This window comes from Rhinopithecus roxellana, chromosome 15, assembly GCF_007565055.1.
Source record: "Rhinopithecus roxellana isolate Shanxi Qingling chromosome 15, ASM756505v1, whole genome shotgun sequence".
Taxonomy (NCBI): Eukaryota; Metazoa; Chordata; class Mammalia; order Primates; family Cercopithecidae; genus Rhinopithecus; species Rhinopithecus roxellana.
Window position 1 is genome coordinate 102,950,787 of NC_044563.1, and position 21,250 is coordinate 102,972,036.

General features: G+C 36.0%; 1 protein-coding gene and 1 pseudogene across 3 annotated transcripts in view; one reads left to right on the forward strand and one right to left on the reverse strand.

Annotated features, from left to right (window-relative positions):
- Positions 1-21,250, forward strand: part of LRRC4C (leucine rich repeat containing 4C) — a 1,344,784-nt gene that overhangs the window by 68,895 nt on the left and 1,254,639 nt on the right. The gene's annotated exons all lie outside the window — the stretch shown is intronic.
- On the reverse strand, positions 8,671-9,605 carry LOC104660936 (annotated as a pseudogene). Its single transcript, XR_004053721.1, has one exon. The product of XR_004053721.1 is annotated as a 60S ribosomal protein L6 pseudogene (transcript).

Genomic DNA, 21,250 nt, shown 5'->3' on the forward strand with positions numbered 1-21,250 from the left:
TTTTTGTTCACATTTACTGTTGACCCTTGAACAACCTGGGGGTAAAGGACACTGACACCTGTACAGTTGAAAATCCACATATAACTTTTGACTCCCCCAAAATGTAACTACTAATTGCCTAGTGCTGACCAGAAACCTTATCAATAACACCAACAGTTGATTAACACATATTTTGCATGTTATATGTATTATATACTATATCTTTATAATAAAGTAAGCTGGAAAATTACTATTCAGAAAATCATAAGGAAGATAAATATATTTACTGTTTATTAAGTGGAAGTGGATCATCATAAAGGTGTTCATCCTTATTGTCTTCTTATTGAGCAGGCTGAGGAGGAGGAGAAAGAAAAGTGGTTGGCCTTGATGTCTCAGTGGTGGCAAGGGCAAAAGAGGTATAGGAGGTGGAAGAGGAGGCAGGAGGGGTAGGCATATCAGTGTAGCATTTATTGAAAAACTTTGTGTATAAATGGACCTGCACAGTTCAAACCTGTGTTGTTAGAGGGTCAAGTGTTTTATGTTTCAAAATAGCTTAACATGATGGTTGATTCTGGACTCTGGAATGAGACAGTCTGGGTTTGCATCTGACCTCACTATTTGTCTCTGTGATCTCAACAACTTATTTACTCTCCCTGTCTTTATTCTTTAAAAAATCATATTTACATCTTCATAGGGTTGATGGGAGAATGGAATGCACTAAATCATATGAAATACTTAAAACCATTCATAGCCACAGTTGGCAAAAATTTTCTCTCACTTTGTAGGTTGTCTGTTTACTCTGTTGATAGTTTCTTCTGCTGTGCAGAAACTCTAAAGTTTAATTAGATCACATTTGTCAGCTTTTGATTTTATTGCAATTGCTTTTGGTGTCTTCATCCTGAAATCTTTGCCCGTGCCTATTTCTTGAATGAGATAGCTTACGCTGTCTTCCAGGGTGTTTGTCATTTTGGGAACTAGTCTTAATACCTGGGTGACAAAATAATCTGTACAACAAACTTCCGTGACACAAATTTACCTGTGTGTCAGACCTGTACATTTACCCCTCAACTTAAAATAAAAGTTAATATCATAAAGTTGAGCATTCAATACATGCTTCTCATTGCTATTAGTGATTATTCTAAGCGAAGCAAATTAAGAGAATTTGAGGAACACCTGCCTGATTATATTGCAGAGATCAGAAAGTGAAGACAATAAGAGAAAACAAAGGAATACCTGAAATATCGGTCAAGGACTCAGAAATCATCTAATCTCAAAATTACAATCTAAACTCTGCACTTTAATTTAGCATTGAAAATTAGTCAGGCTGCAATACCTATCTCAATTTATTTGTTACATTTAACACAGAACCTGAGCAATGCCTATTTCTGAAAGTGGCACCATGGCTTCTTGTTTTTAGCCCCTTACTCCTCATTTTCTCTTTACTACTTTTTCTATTTGCTCATTATCTTATTCTCTTCTTCAATATCTCTCTTTGATTGTGCTGTAATTATAAACTAATATCTATACCAGGGGTGTCTAATCTTTTGGCTTCCCTGGGCCACGTTGGAAGAATTTTTCTTGGGCCACACATAAAATACACACTGACAATAGCTGTTGAACCGAAAAAAAGTAGCGAAAAATCTCATAATGTTTTAAAGAATGTTTACGACTTTGTGTTCGGCTGCATTCAAAGCCGTCCTGGGCTGCATGTGGCCCATGGGTCACAGATTGGACAAGTTTGATCTTCACTATTTCCAAAAGGAAAGAAACAAAGAAAAATAAACGACTTTTTATTCTCTGAGATTCACAAAAAGTGCAGTACTTTTTGGTTAGAAGATTGGTATTTAATGAGTCTTTGTGTTGGAGGGTATGAGGAGTGAAAGAAGACATGGACCCTTTTGGGAGGGACAAATTGGAATAGGATGAAAACATTTTGATTTGTTGGATCAAGAGACCAATTATGTAGTCAGAGGAGTTTCATTTTATTCTTGTTTCAACTTTGTACATGAAATTGGGAAATTACTTGCTATTCCTTGATCTTGATACTTTACTCTTTGTAAAATGGGTGTTAATAATGACCATGTTTTTAAGGCATATTTTTGGAAGAAAGTGAACTGGTATTGGTATAACTCTGTAATTTAAGGCACTAATGATTTCTTTGGAATTATTATTTGATTATTCAATTATGGTACACAAAATGAGACTAAATTATAGTGATGGTCCAATCATAATCTATGTTGCCACAGCTGCTATTTAATAGACGGCTGGCATGTTAATTCTTATATAACCCACATGTCTCCAGACCTCATTATTTGCTGGGTATAAATGATTTTGTACGGCATTTCTACCTACATTTTAAGAGCTTATTGTTCAAATTTGCTAGAACACAACTCTTTCTGACAAAGCACTTGCTTCAACCTAAGAAGCTTTTATTGGTGTACACAAGAGGTGTTCACATGTGTTCAAGAATAGGTGCCCATTTTTTCTCTGCTCTTTCCTGCTGATCCAAAGACATTCAATGAACTGTTTTAACTCTGAGAATCTGCCAGTGTCTGTACTCTGCTTCCTCAGAAAAATGCTACTTAAGCCAGGATTCTGTCTCCTGGGTAATGGGACATGCGAACCTTTAGTGGAGCCAAACGGTACTCCCTTGCCTTCAGATATTATTGAAGCTTAGCTGCCCCCTGTTCTCAGCAGAAATGAAAGGATTATCTCTGAAGAGGTCAGTTAGAGTATAAAAGGCTTTGCTGACTGGGTGCCATATACTACAATAGCATTTTTATTTTTCTATCTTTCCCTTTTCTCTATTAAGTGACTAAATATAAACTATCTGAATGTTTCCTTCCTCTTGTGCAAAACATTTATGCGAATGAGAAGTCACAGTTTCTTTGGTGCCAATCAAAGAGTAAAACGAATAAAACGACTTCAGTGGCAGCAGCAATGGCAGAAGCAGCAATATCAATGGTAGTAATATAATTAGAAAGAAAATCACTGTAATAATGGCCAGTAGTCAGTGGCTGACCACAGACCCAGCATTCTGTTAAGTACTTTGCATTTATTATCTGCTGTCTTCACAACCCATCTTTCAAGCTGGTGTTTTTTACCGCAAGGATCAAATCGTCCTTCTTTCTAACCACGTTATTTCTTATGAGCCGATTGGAGAACATAGTTTCACTCAGTAGTCAGGCTGGCTTCTCTGGAAATCCATATGAAGTAGAAAAAAAGGTATGTCACCCACTGCTTGGCATAACTAGATAATCAGAGTCCTCTCTGCAGGGAGGCACATCTGAAAAAGGAGAGAGGAAGGAATTGGTTAGGCATACTCCGTTCCTTTCAAATTTGCAAATTAGATAAGTCCCCCTCCTTTCCAATAGTGGAGTGAAGGAAGGTGTAGAGAGAATCTGGAAGAGTCCATTCCATAGACTTCCCTCCTGGAAATGGACTGCAAATTTCTTTTCCATTGTGGAAACACAAGTCAAATGAAATCAGTGCCTCTTCACTCTAACCCACAATAGCCACTATTATGAACCCCATTTTACAGATAAGGAAGCAAAGACATTGAGATCAAACCTCCCAGGTCACATGCATAACAAGTGAAGGATAGAGACTTTGAACGTACGTCATCCTGATCCCAGAGTCTATGCTTTTAAGGCTCCTTGGGTGCAGGTGAATGAGGGGTTTTGGCTGACATCTAGACTTATAAGAACTACTTTAAAAAGAATCAGTGGGTTAAATGTAGCCTAATTAATACACATGTAGACTAGTTGGTAAGGAGTAAATATATGCAAGGGAATGGATGTTATGGAATTCACTTGCATATGTTAGCAGCACTAATACTATTGAAAGCATGCCCTGTTGCTGTTACAAATGTGTGATCCAGTATTTCCTGAATACAAAATGTGATAGGATACTGTAGCATAAAGTATAAATGTGACAGACTCATTTGCACAGATTTTGGCAAGTCCTCAATATTTCCCTTCAAGTTTCATTGCCTCTAACTACAAAGTGTAACAACCCATAAGGTATACAGAAACTGTAATGAAACTCTTCTTGAGTGCTTTCATGCTTTTAAATGTAGCATTGTTACAGGTTGCAAAATTATGATCACCCTGGAACCAGTGGTGATCTGTTTCTGGAAAGAAACATGATCTGAAAGAGTGATTGCTGCTCTCTCCTTCTCCCCGCTGCCCCTACTCCTCTCACTTACTTCTTTCTTCACTCAGAGGTTGCGCATGGATCATTTTTCAAAGTCAGTCACCTTTGAGAACCTTCCCTAAGATACTTTCACAAAGCTCATTCATAGCAATGTTCAGAGCACACTTTTATCCCTAATCTCAAAGGAAAAAGGCCCTTTTGGTGTCAGAAACCCGTTGAGCAACCCCAGCATCTATGGAGATGTACTTTGCCAACAGTTTTTGCCTCTTCTCACAGTTGGCTCCCATAAACAATATAAGCAGCATTAATTTTGATGTGTAAGAAATTTGGCTAATAGAAAATTATATCTGAAAAACATTTGGAGGTTTCTACAGTTCCTCTTTACAAATATCTAAATATCAAAGTTAGTTTGCTTATGTCCTAGCAAACTAACTTAAGTGGCTTTACAATCATTGTATCTCCACTATTTAAAATCATACCAGAAGAACTTCTGTGGGAGCAATTAGGAAAGCATAACAATAACACAGGTACATTGTTCTAATGACCTATGCCGGAGGATTTTCCTGATAAAACCCTATCTCTTAGGACTGCCCTAAATTTATTCTCCTACAGTTTAGGCACATAGAAGTTTGAAACTGGCAGGTTCTTGCTTTTGCTCTTTCTGAAGACTCCAGGGAAGAATTCTTCCTGCTTCCTCTGGGCCACTGGCAGTTCCCAGAAATTCTTGGGATTCCTTGGCTTACAGCTATATTACTCCAATTTCTGCACTCATTATCGCATATCCTTCTTTCCTGTGTGTGTCTTTAAATGACCTTTTCATAAGGACATCAGTCATTTAATTTCAGGCTCACCTAATTTAGTATGACTTCATCTTAACTATTTACATCTACAAAGATATTATTCCCAAATAAACCCACATTCTTAAGTTCTATTAACCATGTTTTTTTGTTTGTTTGTTTTGTTTTGTTTTGTTTGTTTGTTTGTTTGTTTCAGGTGGAGGGTGGTGGGGGTGGTAACACTATTTAACCCAGTACAAATCCTACATTCAGTAAGTACCAAAGAAGGCTTATTACACATAACTATTTGGCTTCTCTCCCAGTGATCGTCCTCTAGAAAGGAAAGCTGCTAACATATTGAAATATATAGAGCCCAGTGGAAGATCAGTTCTGTTAAATGGTTGTGAGAATAACTCCAGGTTAAACACTGGCACAAAAACAGGTAATCTACAGTGGCATTCAAAACGCAAAAAGAGGAACACATCTTGACAAGAGAATTCACCACATGGCTTACATCATACATGGGAAACAGACTTAAGTAACTAAAGTCTCATTGCGAGTCATTCAACTAAGAAATATCAGTCGACTCATAGATGAAAGTGCCTTATGAATTCCACAACAAATATGTTGTAGTGCCTACATACGCCTTTGTATTTTTCCCTCATAAACGGTTTTCTCCTACTTCTGTTTTTTTATAGTTCCAGTGAGTACTTAATTCTGACTACCCAATTTGAAGCTATTTTTATACATATAGTTTTCTCTTTTATTCTACCTGCTAACCAGGTGACTTTGAGCAAACAGCTTTTAAATAGCAGTGATGCCTGCTTCATAGGATTCCTATGATAATAGAATAAAATAATCGAGTAAAACACTTATTATAATGCTTAAAAATTTATAAGCACTAAAATAATATTCCATTAATTTTTTGAGACCTATTCATAAACACATTCGAGATAATATAAAGATATTTATCAATACGGAGGATTTGGCAGATAGCCAGTAAGTATCTAAATATGTGTTTACTTTTTATTTTCTGATGTATTATAGGAACTTGAGGGAAAGGAAATGTCTATCAGTTGTAAGACTGATCTTGGCCGGACACGGTGGCTCAAGCCTGTAATCCCAGCATTTTGGGAGGCCGAGACGGGCGGATCACGAGGTCAGGAGATCGAGACCATCCTGGCTAACACTGTGAAACCCCGTCTCTACTTAAAAAAAAAAAAAAAAAAATGCAAAAAACTAGCCGGGCGAGGTGGCGGGCGCCTGTAGTCCCAGATACTCCGGAGGCTGAGGCAGGAGAATGGCGTAAACCCGGGAGGCGGAGCTTGCAGTGAGCTGAGATCCGGCGGCCACTGCACTCCAGCCCGGGCGACAGAGCAAGACTCTGTCTCAAAAAAAAAAAAAAAAAAAAAAAAAGACTGATCTTGCACCTTGGGTTTTAGGGGTCATCAATAAATACTTATCAAATGTGGAAATAAGTGAGAATTACAGCATTGGAAGTGATGTAGAAAATCAAGTCATCATTTATTGCAGTGGCTTTCAAACGTGGGCATCACTCATGCTTTCATTACTTCATGCTCTGCCTGGCACATGAATGCTCAATACATATTTATAGAATTAATCGTTTCATTTTTTTTCCTGTATTCCCAAAGATAATTTTATTAACTTATCCTCATGTCATATGTTAGATTTCTAAATGTGTTTATCTGACATAACTGTTATTTGGTCTCTTTGATCTACATATCCCCAGTTCTTCTCCCCCCTGCTCAGCTTGTGGTAACCCCTGATTTATTTTCTATTTTGTATATTTTAGCTTTATTTTTTCTTCTTGAGTTGTATGTTTAGTGCAGATACCCATTCACCTTGGACTTACTGAATATAGAACACTGAAGAAGAGGGCAGGGCAGAGAGAAATGTTACCTTAAACCAATTTTATAACCTATACTCACAAACCCCAGAGTTTAAGAGTCACTGATTTAACAAGTTTTCCAAGTCCCTTTAACACCTTGAACAAGTTTATAAAACACATGATTTTTCTTTTCTTTTTATTTTTAACCTTCACATCTTTCACAAAATGCTTACTCACATGGCCCAAGGCGTGACACTTTTTTTCTTTTTAATTAAAGCAAATCTCAACTGTATACTGCTTTTAAAGAAAGTTATATTTATTCATTCAATCATTCCATTTATAATTATTTATTGAGTAGCTAGTATATGCCAGGTACTTTGCTAGGAACACAGTGGGTGATGAAGACAAACTTAGTCCTTGCCCACGTGAAGCTATGGTGGGGGGAGGGCAAGCAGATACATCAAACAAAGATTTTCTCATAGTATTATATATTTTGATGGTAGAAAGTGCTATGAAGTGCAAACGTGCAAACACTGAATTGCAGACAGGTGACTTACCCTAATTCAAAGTGGAGATGATCAGATGAAGTTCATTCAAGGACAAAATGATGAATTTGACACCTAAGGAATGGGTAAAAGTTAGCTACAGGAAGAAAGGGAAAAATGTGTTCTAGGTAGAGGATTAGTAAATTGGAAGGTCCTACAACACAAACGATTTAGGAATGCTGAAGAAACTTAAGTTTCATGCTTGTCCGTGTGAAGAGACCACCAAACAGGCTTTGTGTAAGCAATAAAGCTTTTTAATCACCTGGGTGCAGGCGGGCTGAGTCCACAAAGAGAGTCAGGGAAGAGAGATAGGGGTGGGGCCATTTTATAAGATTTGGGTAGGTAGATGAAAATTACAGTCCAAGTTGGGTTGTTCTCTTTCGGGTAGGAGTAGGAGTCACAAGGTGCTCAATGGGGGAGTTTTTTGAGCCAGGATGAGCCAGGAAAAGGAATTTCACAAGGTAATGTCATCACTTAAGGCAAGGACTGGCCATTTTCACGTCTTTTGTGGTGGAATGTCATCAGTTAAGGCAGGAACAGGGCATTTTCTCTTCTTTTGTAATTCTTCAGTTACTTCAGGCCATCTGGGCATATAGGTGCAGGTCACAGGGGATGCGATGGCTTAGCTTGGGCTCAGAGGCCTGACATTAAGAAAGCCATGTGGCTGAGGCAAAGTGATCCGGAAAATCATCTTAAGGGCAGGGTAGTGACAGGCAGGTGGGTATTAGATTATGCAAGATTCTGTAGTCCCAAGTTACAAAGGATTTAAGACAGTGCATCTCTTCTCACACTGACCCACTGGCACACTGGAAACATCACCAAAATCCTGAGCCAGCCATTCAAAAGCTGAAGACTGATTGTTTTTCCTAAATGATTTATCCCTCTTAGTGCCCTGTGTTGTTGTTGTTTTTTGTTTGTTTGTTTTGTTTTGTTTTAAAGAGACCACTCACTTTGCATATGTAGGAGATAAGAGCAGATCAGGTTATCTCAACCCACCAGAACATTTATTCTATATCCCTCAAATCTTCTCCAAATAAAATAATTAACTTCAACAATGTTTTATGCAGTTTTATTCATATATTAATATTTTAAAATGCAAGTTCTGGATAGACATACTCAGAACAGAATAAAAACAGAAAATTTCCTCATTATCTTGGTAAATAGTATATACTGTGTAATCATAGCACCATTTCTTCCTTGGACAGGTTTCTCTCATTAACATAATACAGCATATTATAGTTTCTTAAGTATGTTAATTTTGGGGTGTGATCCAAATGCATAAAATATTTATGTCCAGGATTAGCACAATTAAGATGTTCACAGCATCATTCAATGGTAATTGTAGAAGTCTGGGGAATCAGACTTCTTTTTTTTTTTTTTTTTTTTTTTTTGTAGTTAACTATTTAATGAGGTTCTTAAGACATTTAGAACACCAATTTGTGAGGATAAATTCCATTCATCAGGGCAAAAACAGATCGCAGGTAGCCCTGGAGCTGAGGAACAGCTTTGATTTTTGGTAGAATTTGTGAGTCCACAGCTTTCTGATCAATCTTGCGCTGCTCTGTAATCTCGTATTTCTCTTTCTCTGTGTCGAAGATCTCACCTTCCTGGTGTCTGGGCTTCCGCAACTTCTTCTTAACGTAAGCATCAGTAAGATGTTTTGGGATTTTGACATTGCTGATATCGATTTTGGTTGAGGTGGCAATGACAAGTTTCTGGTGTATTCTTCGTATAGGAACTCGATTGAGGACCAGAGGTCCAGTCACAAGTAACAAGCCACTAGCCAGCTGCTTCAAGAAAACCACCCTCTTGCCCCTGTGGCGTCCAGTGAGGATGATCAGAATGGTCCCGGGGGTAATGCTGGCTCGCAGTTTTCTCACGTGCTGACTGAAAGGTTTTTTGCCGTGGCTCAACAGCTTTGGAGGCACATCTTCAGTAGGATAATATCTAGGCATTTTGCGAAGTTTAACCACCCGGGTACCGCCGTTCTTGTCACCACCAACTGGTTTTGTAAGAGTTGCAAGAACCTTCTCCTTCTTTTTCTTTTCAACCTTGGATTTAGCGGCTGAGTACTTCCTCTTGTACATGGCCTTTCTGGAATACATGGCAGATCGGGAATACCTGCCAATTCCTCGGACAAGGACAGGGTTGCGGCTGCAATGGGGCTTCCCCTTCTTGGGCTTCTTAGCCTGAGATTACCCTTTTTCACCTTGCCACCAGCATCAGCCTTCTTGGCTTCGGGTTTCTTCTCTTTAGTATCTGGCTTCTCAACTTTTTCACCCGCCGTCTTGCAAGATGGGAAAGAGAACTAAGGGGGAATCAGACTTCTAATTAGTGGAGCCTTGGTTATGTGTTTGCCTGGGCACATGCCGGATCACTGGCCAGCAGTGTGGTCCAGATATTACTTCAGTGTAAGCAATTTTTTGTAAGTAGAAGCACCTCTTTTCGAGAATTTTCTTTTGTGTGTGTGTGGTTTTATTTTTTTATTTTTTTATTTTTTTGGCTGCTCACTGTTATTCTAGATTAGGCTTGGTTGATTGCAGCCAAACTTGAGAAATAAGGAAATTATATCTTTGGTGCATTTTCTTCCTTTAGTTAGAGATTATTCTTTAACCCTTGCTTTCCCCTCAAGCACCCAATGACCTCATGATATCTCTTGCCTACCCTTTCCAACCACAGTATTGCCATGCCCTATACTTAATTGAAACTTAGTTGCTGTGTGTCTTGTTTGTTCCGTATTCTTCCACTTCTTTTCTAACGACACAACCGTGATATAAATTATGGAGTCTCGGAATCAGAATCAGGGCTTCTGGGTGCAAATCTACATACTAGTCTTTAATTCTTGGAACCTTGGTTTTCTTATTTGTCAATTAGGGTCATAAGGGTACTTACACCACAGCATTTTGTAGGACCTACATATATATGAATGTATTTTGTAATCTGCAAGGTCCTGTGGAGATATTTTATCTTTTTACTAAATGAGAGTATGTGGGTGTAGAGTAAGCCAGTCTGCTCACAAATTAAAGAGAATTCAATTATCTCATTTCAGCTAATGGTAGTGTATCTTTTAGATAAGCTTTTTTTTTTTCTTTTTACTATACCATGCCATCGTATCCCTTCCTAGCCAGACTGTAGATTGGCTATGTAGACATCATTAGAGTTCAAATTAACTGTGAAAAGAGAAGCAAAATCTTATATTTACATCTAAACATTCCAAACTTGGCTAAACATCAACATTATTTGTTAAATTAATCCTTACATATTACAGCTGTGGATGCAAAGACAGGTTGAGGAACTATGATATAACTATTAGTATTTAAGCATTTTGTGAAGGGCCACTTTCGTCAAGGCACTAACTGGTAAGAACCCTCTTCCTGGTCTTTTGGTATGGTTTAGAATCTTTGAATAATGGTTTATATTCTTTCTATAATTGGCTTCACTTTGTTTCTTAGGTTGTCTCTCATCGCTGATCAGCTAAAATGATTTGCAATTCCTTGATGTTTTCCCTAGTTTGCCAAATGCCTTCCTAGCCATTCAGCTAATTCAACTGATTCTTCAAGACACAGTTCAAGCATAGCAAACTTGTAACTCTTCCTTAGCAAAATGGGTCTATCAATTCCTTCTGTTTTCCTGGGGTACTCTGTGCCATACTTTTAGCACAGTATTTGTCATACTCTACTATGATTATTTGCACACATGTCTCCCCCAGTACCATGTGGGTCATTTGAAGTCAGGTCGTTTAAATGGGAACACATTATTATGTATATATTCACATAGAGATCCAAATTATACGGCTCTAGTGGATATATTGCCCTATATGTAAGGCTAGTACTTCAAGAATACATCTTTACCTGAAACCCATTATCTTTACCTTGGCACTACCACAGTCTCCACCAAGAACGCCAAAACTCTTTATCTGCTTTCTATCTCTCTGTATATTATTCATGTCTATTCTGCCAGTGCCTGGCTTAACAAATATTTGCTGAATAGATGTGTAAGCCTATCTTTTTTCAAATACCAGGCAAAAATCTTAAAGCAGTGTATAATGTATGTGTTATACAATTTTGTAAAAAATAATATATTTCAATTCACTCTCTACTTCCTTAACCTGATATCTTTTGATGCCTTTCAGAAAAAATTTAATGCATTTATCTGTTGGGCTATAGAACAAGAAGCTTTTTAAAAAGATATCAAGGAAAAAGAGACTGTGAAAATTAAATAAATGTGTCAAATCTTGCACTGTGATTAGAAAAGTGATCTACTGAGGTCACCCTGGAAAGTGATATCCCAGGAGAATGGTTGGTAACTTCACTGAAAATGCTTATCTTGGCCAACACAGAGGTTTCAGCTATTTAGCCATTGCAGCTAACATGTATAACCATGGGGGTCAGGTGGTGTCTAAGAAAGTGTCTAGCAAACTATAGAGGGTTTTAAACCAGGGTCACCCATAACATTTTGTTTACAGTTATTAGGGAGATATATAACAACAGTCAAACATTTATTGGGCTTTTCCATTCTGATTTTTGACAAGCACCTATATTCCATAAATACAAAGCAGAAAATAATCACCACTTCTCAAAAAGTACTCTATTTTTTTCTATATCTTTGACGTAAACAACCATCTCATTTCCCACAAATGAAATCTCATCCTTCTTATTTTCTTCTTTGACATCCCTATCACTGCTCCACACCCTTTTAAGCCAACACCATATCTGTTAACTGTGATTCAGAAAACTCTTTGTCTCAACTGTTTCTCTCTACTAGCACTGACACTGACTCAGTCAGGTGTTCCTCACTTCGTATCACCTGTCTGTCTCCAAACTGAATCCTCTACCTCTAATCTTTCTCCATTCTAGCCTTTCCTGCCTCCACTTGTCCTCAGAATTAGCTCCCTAAAATAATATGAGGATTATGTTATCTACTTCCCTTTTAAAAAAAAAGTTGTCATCTCCTCATTGCCTAAAAAGTAATGTCTAGTTATCTACAGGAGAAAAAAAGCTTTTATCAGTTAATAAAGACATTTGACCCCAGGAGCCTACTTTGCATATAGTCTTAACATCTTTTATATACTTGAAGAAAAGCAATACGATCAGGCTAATGTCACTGTAAAGTACATGGTGGACACACGTAGCAACTGGGAATTTACCGGAAATGAAGAAATTCTCTAAAGAATTGAATGCTATAATATTTGATTGCTAATTTTAAAGCAAATATTAGCTCCTGAGCTCTTCTTCTGGTCATTTCCTGCTACACAAAGGAATAAAGACAAAAGAATAAAGAACCACACTTTTATATGCTTGGGTGATTTCTACTGCTTCCATACAAACTTTGTCAGCACCACGAAAAGTCCATTCTATACAGTAATTATCTGAGCCCTGATCAAGGCCATGAAGACGTTATTCAGTCTATTGGGAACAGCATGCTCTAGATGAAAAAGGAAGCATATGATAAATAAAAATAATGATAAGCTACAGAAATATAGGAAGATTAAGGCCAGCACATGGTAGGCACAATGAATGTACACTTGACTGAAGGAATACAATTGATTATCAAATTACAAAGGTACATCTGTAAACAGTTTTACCAGTTTTATTTTTAAATCATAAAAATCGTGAACAGGAAAAGGACACCAGTGGAAATCTGAGCAAAGCCTGCAGCTAAGATACTAGAGTTGTACCATTGTTAGTTTCTTAGTTGTAATAGTGCTACCATAGTTACAGTTCTTGACATTAGAGGAAGCTGTGTGAGCGGAATATGTTAACTCTCTATACTATTTTTGAAACTCCTCCATAAGTCAAAAATTATTTCAAAATAAAATGGTGAAAAGTAAGTCTTGAAAAAGCACTCATAATGTCAACCTTTCGTTTTCTAATTTCTGAGTACAACATCGAGAATGCTGGTGTGTTTTGGCCTTTACTGCCATCCATTATTGCCCCATCCTCTTCCTGTTTTTTTCTCTCAAAGCATTTAGCTGCTAAGTATCAAATGGAATAAACAGTATTAAATATATATACATACATTATATATATACATAAATACACACACGTAAAGTCTAAGCAAAGATGGTACAACATCAGTTACTTTGAAGTTAAATGTAACATTATAAATATCTGTTTTCTTAAAAAAGTTGTATAGCTTTGAACATAAGAGAGAACACAGGATGTTCAAACACACAGTTTTCAATTAGGTAAACTGGATTTCATAAATAAAAACATATCTTACCATTGTAACTTAAAAGGATTGAAACTCATGAAAAATCATCTATTCTAGTTTCTAAAGTTTGATCTAAAACCAGTTCTGGTGTCTAAGATTTGTTGTCCTTCAGGGTAACTATCTTCCCTATTGGATGTTTCTTTTGAATTTGATTAATTTCTTTTCCTTTCATTATTCCTCTTTTAACTTCCTTTTATATTATTTTGTTCACTTCATAACATCCTATTTTTAGACTTTTAGTGTTTTTAAAATTTTCTGCTCATGCATTCAAGACAATAAATGTTCCTTCCAAATGGCATTTAGCTGTATCTCACAAGTATGAATAGATATATTTTAGTAATCATTAAGTCTTAAATGATCAAATTACTATTCTGTTTTTATTTTTTCCTTGACCAATAATTTATTTATGCATGTGTTTTTATATCAAATATTTTTCTAATTAGCTTTTTTTTACTATTAACATAATTGTATAGTAGATAGCAATCTTTATACTCTGTATCACACCAAGCATTTGAAATTTGTTCAAAGTTGTTGCAATTTGTTGTTTTGTGGCCCAGTAGGTTGGCAAGTACAGTAAATGTACACATCTGATTGAAAGAAATAAAAGAGCATATTCTGCAGTATTTGGGTAGAACATTTTGTATAAATTCATTAAAGCAAGTTTATCATATTCTTTAAATTAGCCACATTATTTTTATTTTTATTTGCTTGATCTATCAATTACTGAGATAGGGTCGAGAGAACCTCCCAATTGACACTAACTTAAATATTTCTCTTTGTAGTTCTCTGACATTATGTATAATAATATAATCTCTCTATATCATATGTATAAAATTAGATTCATGTAAGTTTAAAATTATCATAATTTCCTTGACAATTGTATACTGACTATATTTCGCTCTATTAATGATTTTTTACCTTAAGATACGTTTTTCTTTATTATACTACAACTATACAAACTGGTATAGTATACTAAATCATTTGTATAGTATACTGAACTATACAAACTTTTTTGGGGGCTGTTAAAATTCATATGCATCAATTTAATTACAAGGCCAATGGATAAATAACATTCCAAATAAAAGGCTACGGGCTTTTGAATCTACCTACAGTGAAGTTACTCAACAAACATGATATAATACATGAGTACTTAGTAGGTCTTCAGAAGACACATATTTTATCTGGTCTTCAGAAACTATTCTTTAAACAGTACCATTAAATTTAGATGTCAGTTATATTTGACACCCAGGGGGTTTTCTTCTACTGTATATAATGCATTGAGAAATGACATACTTATTGGCATGTTTTTAAATGTAACAATTCTGACAAGATAAGATTCGCTATTTCTTTCCCTAAAATCAACTTGTCAACTTCTCCAGGTTTCTGTTGTTTACAGCTTTATATTCTACTGTTGTATGAAGTATTAAGTCTGATGAAAAGTATTATAATACCTATTATTTACTGTACTACTGAAATGAATAAAACAGGTAAGATAAAAATACAACTAAATAAAAGAGACTAGCATACCTTGTACTATGCTTGAGTGTGCATTATTTATTCTGAAAAACATATTTACTACCTCCCAATGAAGTACTACAGAAAAGTTGAATATATGTTAGCAGGATCTTAAATGGTTCAAAGCATGTATCTAGTTACCTTCAAGAATATATTGCAAAATAGGTTATAGTTCTCTGGTGTCCATACTACAGCTTTACATTTTAAAATATACTTTTGAAGGTATTTCATTACCAAAATTGTATGTAAATAACACCAACTAAAACAACTAAAGGCTATAATGGGTAGATAAAACCTAAGTTTTAGTGCGGAGTTAAGGTGAAAGGGCACAAAACCCTGACCTACTTTCTATTTTCATGCAAGCATTTCACAAACTTTGTTTTGGTTAATATTTTCCTGGTGTTTCTTTTATCACCTTTTTACTTGTTACGTGTTTATTTTCTTATGTCTTAAATCTCTTATAAACAACAAAGAGTTTGAATTTTTTTTTCTAGTCTGCCTGTCTTTTATCTGGGTCACTGAGTTAATTTACATTTGTTGGCATTTCTTAAATGTTTGGATTTATTTCTATCATCAAATGCCCTGCCATGTTTGCCTTGTTTTGTGCATGTTTATGTATGCTTTTCTTTTTCTTCCTTTTCTGTTGTTTCTTTCAAATATCTTTTCTTTTTGATTAATATTCAGTGATCATTTCATGATTTTATATCTGTTAATACAAGTGTTGATTTTATGTAATCTGTTTTTCAGTGATGACCCTAGAAATTTCCAATTGTACACATATCAAATATGAAGAAAGTAAATATTCTTATATTGTAGTAAATATGTTTTCCAGAATAAAACAATAAAAGACTCTAAACAATAAAAGACTCTACATACAATATTTTAATTCTGACCACCTACATTATGGCACACAATTATGGCCAAGTTTTTTAGTTTGTGATCTGAGAGGCCAAAATAGTACCACTTCAACGACTAAGATGGACTTTAAGATTAAAGAAACAAAAATTTGTCTATAGGTCCAGGGTTCTGGGCCCAGCTGTCATGGCAGATTTCTAAATTCATACAAGAAAAACTACACTTTCACTAAATTCCTAACAATAGGAGCTACCAGGCAAATTATCTTAACTCTGACAACCCAGACGACAACTCTGATCGGACAGATGACTGACCTTGCCAACATTCTTTTCTGATAAGCAATTGCAGACCTTAAGCCAGTTTTGGCCAGCTTCTAGAGGCTGTGCACAAACTGTCTTGGTGTCCTGTAGCTCTCCTTTTAATATAGAGTCACATTCCACCTCATTTTGATGCTAAAACCCTGTCCTAGAGTGAACATAGGATGTATGTTGCATGCATGCTTACCCATTGCATATGCACTCCGCTTTCCTCATAAGTATGTTTAGCTTTTTCACCAAACCTGCTGAACATGTATGACTCTATTCTGTAATACAGATCTGTGAGGCATAAAATCCAACTTGTCCTTCCCTGTTTTGAAAACAGAGCACCTTCAACCCACACCAGATACATTCTCTTTCCAGCTTGCAAACCTATATTGCCTGAAACTCTCCTTTCTACTATTTAGCCATCCTGGTGGTCTTTTGTACTACAAGTTTTTTTATGTTATTATTTTTATGAGTCCATAACACTAACATTTTAGTTTTATATAGTCAGGATTTGTTAGTTTTATTTACATGTCTTCAAGTTTACTTGGTCTTCATTTTATCACTGAAATTTCAGACCTTCCGTGTAAAATCATTTTGTTTCCATCTGAATTTTCTTATATTCCAAGCAATATTTTAGCTTATATGATTGTAGCAGTGAACATAGATGAAAATCCATGACTTCATTTAGAATTTCTTTCAGTAATAATCTGTTTATATTAAAGCAGGTATTATTTCTTTGAAATGATTTTTTTTCTTACTCTTATTTTCAAAAGCTACTTTTGCTGAGTTTACAATCCTAGCTTCACTTCGATTTCCTTTCAGCATATTCAAGGTATGATTTTATTTTTCTTAGGTTTTGATTGTTTTAGAAATACTGACTATCAGTATAATTATTCTTTAAGGTAATATATCTTTAATCTCTGAAAGCTTTTAAGATCTTCTGATTCTTGCTGGTAATCTTCAGTTTCACTACAATGTGTTTATATATAGATCATCTTCTTATTAGGCATTCCTGGGTTGTCATTTTTCATTAGTTATGAAAAATTATGAGTCATTGACTATTCAAATATTCTACCTCATATTCTGTCTTTCATATCTAACAGCTTTCCTATTCTGGACTTTCATTTTACTATTTCTCTCATTTTTGCTGTCAAATAAGCAGATATAAATATGCATATATGTATAGAGAGATTATATATATGCATATATGTGTATATATAGAGATTATATATATGCATATATATATAAACACATATATCTGCTGAATTGGCAGAACAAATGAGATAAATATTATATATAGATAGAGCCAGAGATAGAGCCAAAGAGAGATAAAGGTTTTATTTATAAAGCTCTACTTGATGCCTCTTCAAATGTGTATATTCATTTCATATATATGTGTATATAAATTGGATACTTTAAATTTTGTGTTTCTTATTTATTTCTAAAAATTCTACTTGGAAACTTTAAAAAATATATGCTTACTTGCTTTAGAATTGCTTATTATCTTTTTTCCAGCCTTTATTTTCTTTCTCTTTCTTTCTTTTCTTTCTTTCAGGGTGAGGGAGGAGGGAGGGAGGGAGGGAGGGAGGGAGGGGGAGGGGGAGGGGGGGGCGGGAGGCGGGGGGCGGGCGGTGGAGGAGGGCGGCGGGAGGGGGGGGAGGGAGGGGGGGGGAGGGAGGAGGAGGGAGGAAGGGACGGAAGCGAGGAAGGAAGAAGGAAGGCTACTGAAGAAGGAAAAGGATGGGGGGGGAGGGGGGGAGGGGAGAGAGAAAAAAAATGAAGCAAGAAAAAAAAAAGAAACAAAGCCTCAAGGGAGACCAGTAGAGAGGGGATGGGTGTGCGGTGGTCCGGCCTCCTTCTCCCGAAGGACGGAAGTCGTCTTTACTTCTTCTTATTCGTTTCTTTCTTTCTTTCTTTCTTCTTGCTTTCTTTCTTTCTTCTTTCTTTCTTTCTTTCTTTCTTTCTTTCTTTCTTCTTTCTTCTTTTCTTTCTTCTTTCTTTCTTCTTTCTTTCTTTCTTTCTTTCTTTCTTTCTTTCTTTCTTTCTTTCTTTCTTTCTTTCTTTCTTTCTTTCTTTCTTTCTTTCTTTCTCTTTTTTATTTGTTTTGAAACAGAGTCTTGCTCTGTTGCCCAGGTTGGAGTACAGTGGCGCAAACTTGGCTCACTGCAACCTCTGCCTTCTGGGTTCAAACGATTCTCCTGCCTCTGACTCCCAAATAGCTGAAATTACAGGTGTACTGCCACCATGCCCAGCTTATTTTTTGTATTTTTAGTTCAGACAGGGTTTCACCCTATTGGCCAGGCTGGTCTCGAATTCCTGACCTCGTGACCTGTCCGCCTCGGCCTCCCAAAGTGCTGGGATTACAGGCCTGAGCCACAGAGCCAGACCTATTTTTTCTTTAACTATATTGAGCCTACTTAATATTTGGTTCCTGATCATTACAATGTCTGAAGTGTTCAAATGCATAATTTTTCTATTATTTTTACGACAGTTTTTATTTACAATGTTCCCCCCCACATACTTTGGTGTTTTTTAAGTTTAACAGTGAGCTATTATTTCTTGAACTTTATTTGCCAGAATTTTTACGGTCTAGGTTAGAAGTGTGTTTCTCCAAACAAAAATCCTATGTGCTCACTTCTCTGTATGCCCAGGGATATTTTTGCCCGAACCACTTTACATGTGTGGCTTCAGATTTTCAGACCATGCAGATAATGTAGTTTTACAGTGAAGTTATGTCCAAATGTTAGCTGGTAATATGGATTCACAGGAAAGACATTTTTCTTCTTCACTTCTAACCACTGTTAATAGTGATACATTTTCTTGGAGTTTCCAGAGAAAAGAGTAAGTTTGTGTCTAACCTATCCAGACACTGCAGATGTAGTCTTTCTGGAGAGAGAGAGAGAGAGAGAGAGAGAGAGAGAGAGAGAGCGAGAGAGAGAGAGAGAGAAAGTACTATTGGACTTCTCCCAAAGGTAGACCCAAGATTCCATCAGGTCACATATTCCCTTTAAAGTTGTGAATCTGAGGCTCAAGTTAAATGGATTTGGCAAATTCCTTCCAAATAAAATCCGACTTCAGCGTTTTATTTTTTCTTTATGGGTTCCCATTTTTACTTGCCCTGTTTACCTTTCTACTAGCTTATCCATACATTTTAATAGGTGTTTCTTATAAACTGCCCAGTTGTAATTAATGTTAATTTTCTTTTATATTTTTTAAGATTCATATTCAAGTATTTTTTTCTACAAACTTCCCCAGTTTTTTTTGTGAATTTTAGCGTTGCTTACTTTCTTAATCCTTTGAGTCTATTTTATGTGTGTTCATAGCTGCACATGAAAAAAAGTTTCTATCTACATTTCAAACTCCCTGTGTATATGAGAATACAAAATGAGACAGGAAAGAGGGAGACATTTTCTGTGTAATTAATCAATAAACAAACCTTAAAAACGTGCACTCTGGCAAAAGTGATTCATGATACAATTCTTTCCTCTCTCTTAATTTCTACATGTAGTATGTTGCTGTCAACTACAGTGCAAAATATAGAATCTGTTCTATTAAAGGCAATACAATTGAAAATGCCTTCCCTGTTCACAGGGCACAAATTTTAAATAAAACTGTATTTTTAAATTAGCTACTCTAAAGCTGTGCTTTCTCAATCTTGAACTAATTCTTGCTAACCTTACCCTTCAGTTTACCTCCTTCAAGTTTCACATTGCACAGTGGACTTACCTTACCTTCTGAGGTGGGTATCAGTTAAGGACAATAGTGCGTATGTGTTTGTGTGCATGTGTGTGTGTGTATCTAAATGATGAAGTAGGGAGCACCATAGGGTGACTGGTTTTACCTTTCACATCTCTGCTGGAAGTAAGGAAACCCAGCTGGTTTTAGACAGCAAGACTAAGGAGAGAACTAAATTTCATACTGAGAATAATTACGAGGACATAGATCTTGTTTAATTATTTCAGTGCAGTGTTCATTCTCTTACACAGCATCTATTCTGCCTTTTTTTTTTTTTTTTTTTTTTTTTACCCCTAACATCACCACTGTTAAGTACTGAGGCACACTGAGGCAGGAACATCAGGAAACAAATCCAAAAGAAAATGGCCGTGAATCCTATCAAATTTGGAAACAGAAAGAAAGTTGTGAATAAAGGCCATGGGTAGGTTCAAGGCTGGGGAAAGACTTTTGACCATTCTCTAAGGATGAGGCTATTTTATTAAACTTAACTTTACTCTATATTATTTTTATAAAATACTTATCTTGTGCCCAAAGTTAAAGCCTTCCTAAGAAAGTAGAGGCAATCAGTCCACTTCACTGCTAACTTCCTGCTAGTTACCAGTACTGCCAAGCATCCTCCTGTTGACTTGTGAAATTATATCTTTAAATTTTGTTTCCACCACTCTGTGATTGTACTAACAGTAAATGTGAATAGAGAGCTCTACAGGAAGAACCAGTAACCATGGTGATGGGAGGGTGCTTTCTGCAATAACTCTACTGTACAACATAATTTATGCATGAATGTAAAATCACAGATGTTTTGAACCATATGCAGGCTATATTTAACCACAGTGCAAGTGACAAGTTACTTGGGAGTTACTAATCCAAAAGAGGTGAGCTCCACTTAGATTGTAATTCTTTTTTCTCTTCTGGTAGAAACCACTTAGATACAGGGCTCTACCCCTTTGGGAGTAAAGTGTGGGTATAAATATGTGTGAGTTTATATGTTTGTGTGTCCAAAAGGGTGGGGTATACAGAAAAAAAAAAAGCATGGAAATGAATATACTGAAAACATAATGAAGAAAGAGAAAGCGAGACAATATGAAAAAATAACCAAAAAAGACCAAAAAAAAAAAAAAAAACAACTCTTCCTGCTGACTTCTATTATTTTTGTTCCTAAGTCTTGATTACAGAGATATTGAGTTTTAGCCATACCACTGATTTTTCAACTTGAATTAAAAATGCAGATCTTTATTTTAATTTTTAAGCTAGAAATTAGTGCCTTGGGTTATTGGGAATTGCTCTTAGACTACTTACGTTTGCAACAAAATGAAATCATATGTC